The 9,326-nt window shown below is 40.7% G+C and overlaps 1 pseudogene; it reads left to right on the forward strand.

Moving 5' to 3' along the window:
* The first annotated feature begins 5,658 nt into the window (after nt 1–5,658).
* On the forward strand, nt 5,659–7,359 carry LOC139747450 (uncharacterized; annotated as a pseudogene).
* Nucleotides 7,360–9,326: the final 1,967 nt, after the last annotated feature.

A 9,326-nucleotide genomic window follows, 5' to 3' on the forward strand; every position in this document is an offset into this window, starting at 1 on the left:
GAGTATTGCCATCTCAGTTATTAAATCAAGCTCTATTACCACGAGAAATATGATTGAGTCTTCCATTATTTGATACGCAAAGAATTATAATCTTAATATTAGTTATGGTCTATACAAATTAGATAACTTTACTGATGATGAAATTTTCAAAATGATAAGTTTTTGAACGCTCGTTGTCTGTCTAGAATAACCGCATGATGTGATTATAAGACGAAAGTGCACTTGGGAACTTATCGTATTTCGTTTTCAACATGGACTCATAAGAATATGTTTATATATTCATTTATTATACTTTGTCGCTGTCTCCCGCGTCTGTGAAATGGCGCAAGGATTCAGCCGATAGAATGGCCGAACCCACCCACATTCACATGTATACACATACACGTCTACACACGCACATATATATACCTATACATCTCAACGTATGCATAAATATACAAAGACATATTTACATAATTTATACTGTCTCCACTTATTCATTTCCGTCGCTACCCCGCCACTCATGAAATGACAGCCCCCTTTCCCCGCATGTGAGTGAGGTAGCGTTTGGAAAAAACAACAAAGGCAACATTCTCTCACAGTCAGTCTCTCGCTGTCATGTATAATGCACCGAAACCATAGCTCCCTTTCCATATCCAGGCCCAACAAACTTTCTATGGTTTACCCCAGACGCTTCATATGCCCTGGTTCAATCCATTGACAGCACGTCGACCCCGTTATACCACATCGTTCCAATTCACTCTATTCCTTGCACGCCTTTCACCCTGATGCGTGTTCAGGCCTCGATCACTGAAAATCTTTTTCACTCCATCTTTCCACCTCCGATTTGATCTCCCACTTCTCCTTGTTCCCTCCACCTATGAGACATATATCCTCTTTGTCATTCTATCCTCGCTCATTCTCTCCATGTGACCAAACAATTTCAAAACACCCTCTTCTGCTCTCTCAACCACACTCTTTTTATTGCCACACATCTCTTTTACCCTTTCATTATTTACTCGATCAAACCACCTCACACCACATATTGTCCTCAAACATCTCATTTCCAGCACATCCACCCTCCTCCGCACAACTCTATCTATAGACCATGCCTTGCAACCATATAACATTGTTGGAACCACTATTCCTTCAAACATTCCCATTTTTCCTTTTCAAGATAACGATCTCCACTTCCAAACATTTTCAACGCCCTCAGATCTATCACCCCCTTCCCCACACTATGATTCACTTCCGCTTCCATGGTTCCATCGGCTGCCAAATCCACCCCCAGATATCTAAAACACTTCACCTCCTCCAATTTTTCTCCATTCAAGCTTACCTCCCAGTTAACTTGTTTCTCAACCCTACTGTACCTAATAACCTTGCTCTTATTCACATTTACTCTCAGCTTTCTTCTTTCACACACACACACATATACAAACACACACACACACACACACACACACACACACACACACACACACACACACACACACACACACACACACACACACACACACACACACACACACACACACACACATATATCTGCAGTTTCTCACCAGAATCAGCCACCAGCGCTGTATCATCAGTGAACAACAACTGACTCGCTTCCCTCGCTCTCTCTTCCACAACAGAATGCATACTTGCCCCTCTATCCAATCTCTTGCATTCACCTCCCTAACAACCCTATCCATAAACAAATTAACAACCATGGAAATATCACATACCCTGCCGCAAACCAACATTCACTGAGAACCAATCACTTTCCTCTCTTCCTACACGTACACATGCCTTACATCATCGATAAAAACTTTTCACTGCTTCTAATAACTTACCTCCGACACCATACATTCTTAATACCTTTCACATCAGAGCATCTCTATCAACTCTATCATATGCCTTCTCCGGATCCATAAATGCTACATAGAAATCCATTTCCTTTTCTAAATATATCTCACATACATTCTTCAAGGCAAACACTTGACCCACACTTCCTGTACCACTTCTGAAACCACACTGCTCTTCCTCAATCTGATGTTCAATACAAGCCTTCATCCTCTCAATCAATATCCTCCTGTATAATTTCCCAGGAATACTTAACAAACTTATACCTTGGAAATTTGAACACTCACTTTTATCCCCGTTGCCTTAGTACAATGGCACAATGCAAGAATTTCTCTAATCCCCAGGCACCACACCATAAGTCATACATGCATTAAATAACCTTACGAAACAGTCAACAATACAATCACCCTCTTCTTTAATAAATTCCAGTGCAATATCATCCAAACCCACTCCCTTGTCAGCTTTCATCTTTCGCAAAGCTTTTACTACCTCTTCTCTGTTCACCAAATCATTTTCCCTAACCCCGTCACTTTGCACACCACCTCGACGTAAACACCCTATATCTGACACTCGATCATCAAACACAATCAACAAACCTTCAGAATACGCACTCCATCTCCTTCTCACATCACCACTACTTGTTATCACTTCCCCATTTGCCCCTTTCACTGATGTTCCGATTTGTTCCCTTGAGTTTCGCACTATATTTACCTCCTTTTTAAACATCTTTTTATTCTCCGTAAAATTCAGTGATACTCTCCCACCCCAACTCTCATTTGCCCTCTTTTTCACCTCTTGCACCTTTCTCTTGACCTCCTACCTCTTTCTTTTATACATCTCACATGCAAAAATCGTTCAAATGCCTCTCTCTTCTTCACAATACTCTTACTTCTTCATCCCACCACTCACTTTTCTTTCTAATCTGCCCACCTCTCACGCTTCTCATGCCAAAAGCATCTTTTGTGCAAGATATCACTGCCTCCCTAAATACATCCCATTCATCCTCCACTCCCTTTACGTCCTTTGCTCTCACCATTTTCCATTCTGTACTCAGTCTCTCCTGGTACTTCCTCACACAAGTCTCCTTCCCAAGCTCACTTAATCTCACCACTCTCTTCACCCCAACATTCTCTCTTCTTTTCTGAAAACCTTTACAAATATTCACCTTCGCCTCCACAAGATAATGTTCAGACATCCATCCAGTTGCACCTCTCAGCACATTTACATCCAAAATTGTCTCTTTCCACGCACGTCTATCAATTAACACGTAATCCAATAACGTTCTCTGACCATCTCTCCTACTTACATACGTATACTTATATATATCTCTCTTTTTAAACCATTCTTCATGCGACATTATTACCAACCTGTCTCCGCCTAAATTTAACTATAAGAAAGCAGACTGGGTGTCATTTACAAGGCAAGCCGTCCTTGATATATCCGGTGGTGACATTGATGCAAAAGTCCTCAAGGTTACCTCCACCATACTGAGGGCTGCTGAGAACTCTATACCTAAGGTTTCTACAATTTTCACAAAGCATAGAGTTCCTTGGTGGACACCAGATTGCCGAAATGCACTGCGTCAGCGCAATAGGAGATACAGGATGGTCGACAACGAGCCTTCAGATAATAACTTTGTTGCATACAAACGTGCGAGGGCTCTGGCAAGAAGAACTATCCAACATGCCAAACGAGACTCCTGGCGCTGCTTTGTCTCTACCGTGAACAAGGACACACCAGTAAGTCAGGTCTGGTTCACAATTAATAAGATAAAGAGAAAATACAAGCCACCACTTCCTCCTCAAAACCTCCACCAAGATCAAATAATCGACGACCCGGTGGACATTACCAACACACTCGCCAGGAGATTCTCAGAAACAAGCAGCTCGGTCAATTACGACCCGCGCTTCCTACACCACAAGCGACAGGCCGAGCTGCAGTTACCAGACTTTGCCACAGAAGATACTTTTGATTACAACCAAACGTTCACCATGACAGAATTGCTTCTTGCCCTGAAATCCTGTAAAGGTTCGAGCCCGGGACCCAACGGGATCACTTACGGGATGATCCAGCACCTTAGTCAGGCTAACCTGACTAAGTTGTTAGCATTGTACAATGAGATTTGGACGTCTCGAACGTTTCCAAACTCATGGCACTTTGCGCATGTCATCCCCATCCCAAAAGGCTCCAGACGCCTTACGAATACAAATTCGTTTCGACCTATTGCGCTCACGAGCTGCATTTGTAAGGTCATGGAGAGAATGGTTAACAGAAGGCTACTTTTTTGTTAGAATCAAAGGGTTTATTAAATGATCAACAGTGTGCTTTCCGTCGTAACAGAGGCACATTGGATCATTAGATACACCTAGAACATTCTATCCTAGAGTCAATCAGTAAAGTGCGTTTTTTGGTTGCCGTATTTTAGATTTAGAAAAAGCCTTCGACATGACATGGCGAAACGGAATTTTAAGCAAACTTTATCCTTTTGGATAAAGAGGTTATTTGCCCATATTTATTAAAAACTTTTTAAACAATAGAACTTTTGCTGTGAAACTTGCAGCACTCGATGTCACTTCGGACACATTTGTCCAAGAGAATGGGGTGCCGCAAGGCAGCGTTCTTAGCCCAACATTATTTAATATTATGATTAATGATATTGTGTCTCCAACTTCCGTCCCGCGAGATCTTAAATACTCGCTTTATGCTGATGATTGTGCGCTATGGCACTCTTCGCCTAGTGCACAGTTTTCGGCTGAGCGGGTTCAAACTGCGCTTGAGTCCGTTCATCGTTGGGCGCTACAGTGGGGATATAAGTTCTCACCTAACAAAAGTATCGCGGTTGTCTTCACCCGAAAAATTAATATCCCGAATTGGCATTTAACGTTAGACAACAACCCGATCCCGTTTCGAAATACAGTTAAATTCCTAGGCTTCAATTTTGATAAAAGACTAAATTGGAAAAGTCATGTCGACTATCTAGTAACAAATTGCAGTAAAAGACTAAATATTCTTAAATGCCTTTCGGGTTCCTTCTGGGGTGAAGACAGAAAATCTTTATTAATGATCTCTAAGTCCCTAATTAGATTTAAATTAGACTATGGCTCTCAGGTGTATGCTTCGGCGAGCGAGTATACCCTGAGGAGGTTGGATGTGATACAGAATGAATGTTTGCAAATGTGCCTTGGAGCCCTAACCTGTACCAGAGTTCCACGATTGGAAGTTGAGTCCCATGTACCTCCTCTCCCACTAAGACGTGAGATCCTGTCGTGGCAAAGCGGTATTCTGATGACCCGGAGGAACAATACAACTGCCTGTCGCCTCATTCTGGAATGTTCACAGCTCGTCAACAGAGGCGTCAGGCCCCTGGCCGTCAGAATACACTTCCTCAGTGAGAACTCCGGTATGAAAGTGAATGAAGTGGACTCGCTGGTTAAGAATTACCTACACCCTTGGGTGGGTTCCAAAATTAACATCAAGACGAGCTGGCTACCAGCCAAAAATGCACACACATCGGAGGGCGAGGTACACCAGCGTTTTCGTGAGGTCATCATTGATCACTTATCTTATGTTCACTTCTACACTGATGGCTCCAAGACGGATGAATGTGTGGGTGCAAGTGTGTGGTCGATGGATTGTGCACTCAGATACCGCTTGCCGAACCATACATCTGTATTTTGCGCTGAATTGTTTGCCAATAAGAATAATAATAGTCCTGATCTTATGCTATAAGCAACATATCATATATATATATATATATATATATATATATATATATATATATATATATATATATATATATATATATATATATATTTATGACTTTGTAATTTAAGTGCACACAAGAAACGTTTTCATAGCTCCGATGATGTCAGATTAGTTTGTGAAATCTGTGGTAAGTCGATGGCCACTCAAAAAGATTTGCGACGGCATCAACTAGCACATCATTCAAAAGAAAGGCCATTCATATGACATCATTGTCCAAGGTCCTATACAGCTAAAGAAAGCTTAAAAAGTCATCTCAGGACACATACTGGTGAAAAACCATACAAGTGTGCATGTGGTAAAGCTTTCCATAAGAGCACTGTCTTGCGACGCCATCAGAGATATGCACATGTAGGTGATGAGATCCAGCAGGTCACAGTTACTGACCAGGATGGAAGAAATACTGTTCAGGTTGGTGAAGAAGAAACAAAAGGAGAGGAGCACATGGTTGTCATTACATTAAAAGAGTGCAACCCCCCAGCGGTATACACAGTAGAAAACGCACCCCCACACTTTCAGGAGATCATGGTTTCCAGTGAAACAACACACATTCAGAATGATGGCCTTATGGGTGAAAATTTGCCACCTGCGCAGGATGCAGGACTGCCAATGTTGCATCCGCAGCTTGGAACAATAGGGGCTGGAAGGCTTGGGCTTTCAACACCTGTGCTCTTCACAACTTTGAATACCAGTTCTATAACTGTTCAGCAAGGGCAGGATACAGTAGCAGATGGAATATCACATGCCAGTTTTGCAACAGAAGTGACACCCATTGAGAGTGGGCTTCAGACAACCACACTTCCCTTCCAGCAGGCACCAGCACCTGCTGGTCAGTCAAAAGAACATGATCCTTTGGCACCCTTTCCCACAGAAACTCCAGTCACATGTACACCCTTGACAACACAGTTGCTTCAGTTGCCACCTCTGCAAACCAGCACAACTACTAGTGCCCCAGTTACATTTGTTGCAACCTGGCCTTCATCTGCTTTATAAATTTTCAAATGCACACACTCACATAAGTGTTATGTACAACTTAGATATAATGTAAGAAGGTTGTGTCCATTTGGAAAGTATGGAGATTCTCATTTCATTTAGGGTCCCTGTCAACATTTTACATTATGTAGTTTGTTTGAGTGATCAGAGCCTGAACATGCAGGAGGGTGAAAGGCATGCACAGAATAGAATTATTTGGAACAATATGGTATATTTGGGGTTGATATTCTGTCAGTGGACTGAACTAGGGCATGTGAAACATCTGGGGTAAACCATGGAAAGTCCTGTGGGGCCTGGATGTGGATAGGGAGCTGTGGTTTCGGTGCATTACACATGACAGCTAGAGACTGAGTGTGAACGGATGTAGCCTTTTTTATCCGCTTCTGGGTGCTACCCCTCTTACATAGGATGTGACATTGCTGTTTTCTGTTGGGCGGGGTGGTGACAGGAATGGATGAAGGCGAGCAAATATGAATATGTACATTTGTATATATGTTGATATGTTTTTGTATGAATATGCTCATGTATGGACATTTATGTATATATATGTGTATTTGAGTGGATGGACCATTCTTCATCTGTTTCCTGGCGCTACCTCGCTGACACAGGAAATGGCGATCAAGTATGATGAATTAAAAATGAATTATATATATGTATGTGTGTGTGTATGAGTGGATGGATCTTCTTCGTCTGTTTCCTGATGCTACCTTGCTGATGCAGGAAACGGCAATCAAGTTTGATAAATATGAATGAATAGTTTTTAACCTTATGTTTGTAATTGTTCTAGTCTTTAACCTGTATTAAAGTTGAATGTATTTTATTGTTTCAAAGGTTTGAAGTAAGAATTGGGAGTGGCAGAATATTTTATGTTATGAAAAATCTACTTGGGGTCAATAAGAATTTTAGAATAAGTTTCTAAGACAATACATAACGACTGAATATTGTATGACATGGGTGGCCAGTCTTACTAAACCTCTGAACCACTTGTGATAGTCTTTAGAAGTTCGAGAGCCACAAAACAAGCACAGATTTTTTATTGCTATTACATATGATTATGCAGTAAAGTTTATTAATGTAACCTGTATTAAAGTATCCCTGGGGATAGGGGAGAAAGAATACTTCCCACGTATTCCCTGCGTGTCGTAGAAGGCGACTAAAAGGGGAGGGAGCGGGGGGCTGGAAATCTTCCCCTCTCGTTTTTTTTTTAATTTTCCAAAACAAGGAACAGAGAAGGGGGCCAGGTGAGGATATTCCCTCCAAGGCCCAGTTCTCTGTTCTTAACGCTACCTCGCTAACGCGGGAAATGGCGAATAGTTTGAAAGAAAAAAGAAAGATATATATATATATATATATATATATATATATATATATATATATATATATATATATATATATATATATATATATATATATATATATATATATATATATATATATATATATATATGGAAGTCGAGAACATTATCTCGGAAAGCAAAAATGGGTATGTTTGAAGGAATAGTGGTTCCAACAATGTTGTATGGTTGCGAGGCGTGGACTATGGATAGAGTTGTGCGCAGGAGGATGGATGTGCTGGAAATGAGATGTTTGAGGACAATGTGTGGTGTGAGGTGGTTTGATCGAGTAAGTAACGTAAGGGTAAGAGAGATGTGTGTAAATCAAAAGAGCGTGGTTGAGAGAGCAGAAGAGGGTGTTTTGAAATGGTTTGGGCACATGGAGAGAATGAGTGAGGAAAGATTGATCAAGAGGATATATGTGTCGGAGGTGGAGGGAACGAGGAGAAGAGGGAGACCAAATTGGAGGTGGAAAGATGGAGTGAAAAAGATTTTGTGTGATCGGGGCCTGAACATGCAGGAGGGTGAAAGGAGGGCAAGGAATAGAGTGAATTGGATCGATGTGGTATACCGGGGTTGACGTGCTGTCAGTGGATTGAATCAAGGCATGTGAAGCGTCTGAGGTAAACCATGGAAAGCTGTGTAGGTATGTATATTTGCGTGTGTGGACGTATGTATATACATGTGTATGGGGGTGGGTTGGGCCATTTCTTTCGTCTGTTTCCTTGCGCTACCTCGCAAACGCGGGAGACAGCGACAAAATATATATATATATATATATGTGTGTGTGTGTGTATGTGTGTGTGTGTGTGTGTGCTTACTGGCTAATCTAAACTAGAAGTTTCAAACAACTTTCATTAAACGAAACATTTGTTATAAGAGAAATTGGTAAAAAGTTAATGATACACAGCAGACTGACACGTATCTACATGATCTCTTATCAGGATTATATTCCTTCAAAATTTCGCTTTAATGTCACGTAATATTAATTTGCTATCCAGGATAAATTTTATTCAGTAAAATAATTTTCTGTACAAAAACATCATAATATTAAGTTAGGATTTTTGATATAGATAATATTTTCTTTGATTCGTATCTTATTCTTTTACATCTTTATTTAATATAATTGACGTTATAAAACCGTTATAATACTCTAGCACTGACCTAAATTTCAGTGTGACAGTTGATTCAAAATTATAACTTCATAAGTTCCCCAGCCATATGATAATGGTTTCCTTAATGACTAACTGAAATAAATTATTTGAACTTCTGTTTTATTGTCGATAATGATAATTTACATTATTTACAAGGTCACACTTGAAAAAGGATTAATATTCCAGATAACTGAGAGCCGATTACTGAGAAACTGATATGAGACAATAACCAGAGCTGCTGGTGGATGACTGTCCT

Source organism: Panulirus ornatus, chromosome 68 (assembly GCF_036320965.1).
Source record: "Panulirus ornatus isolate Po-2019 chromosome 68, ASM3632096v1, whole genome shotgun sequence".
In the NCBI taxonomy this organism is placed as follows: Eukaryota; Metazoa; Arthropoda; class Malacostraca; order Decapoda; family Palinuridae; genus Panulirus; species Panulirus ornatus.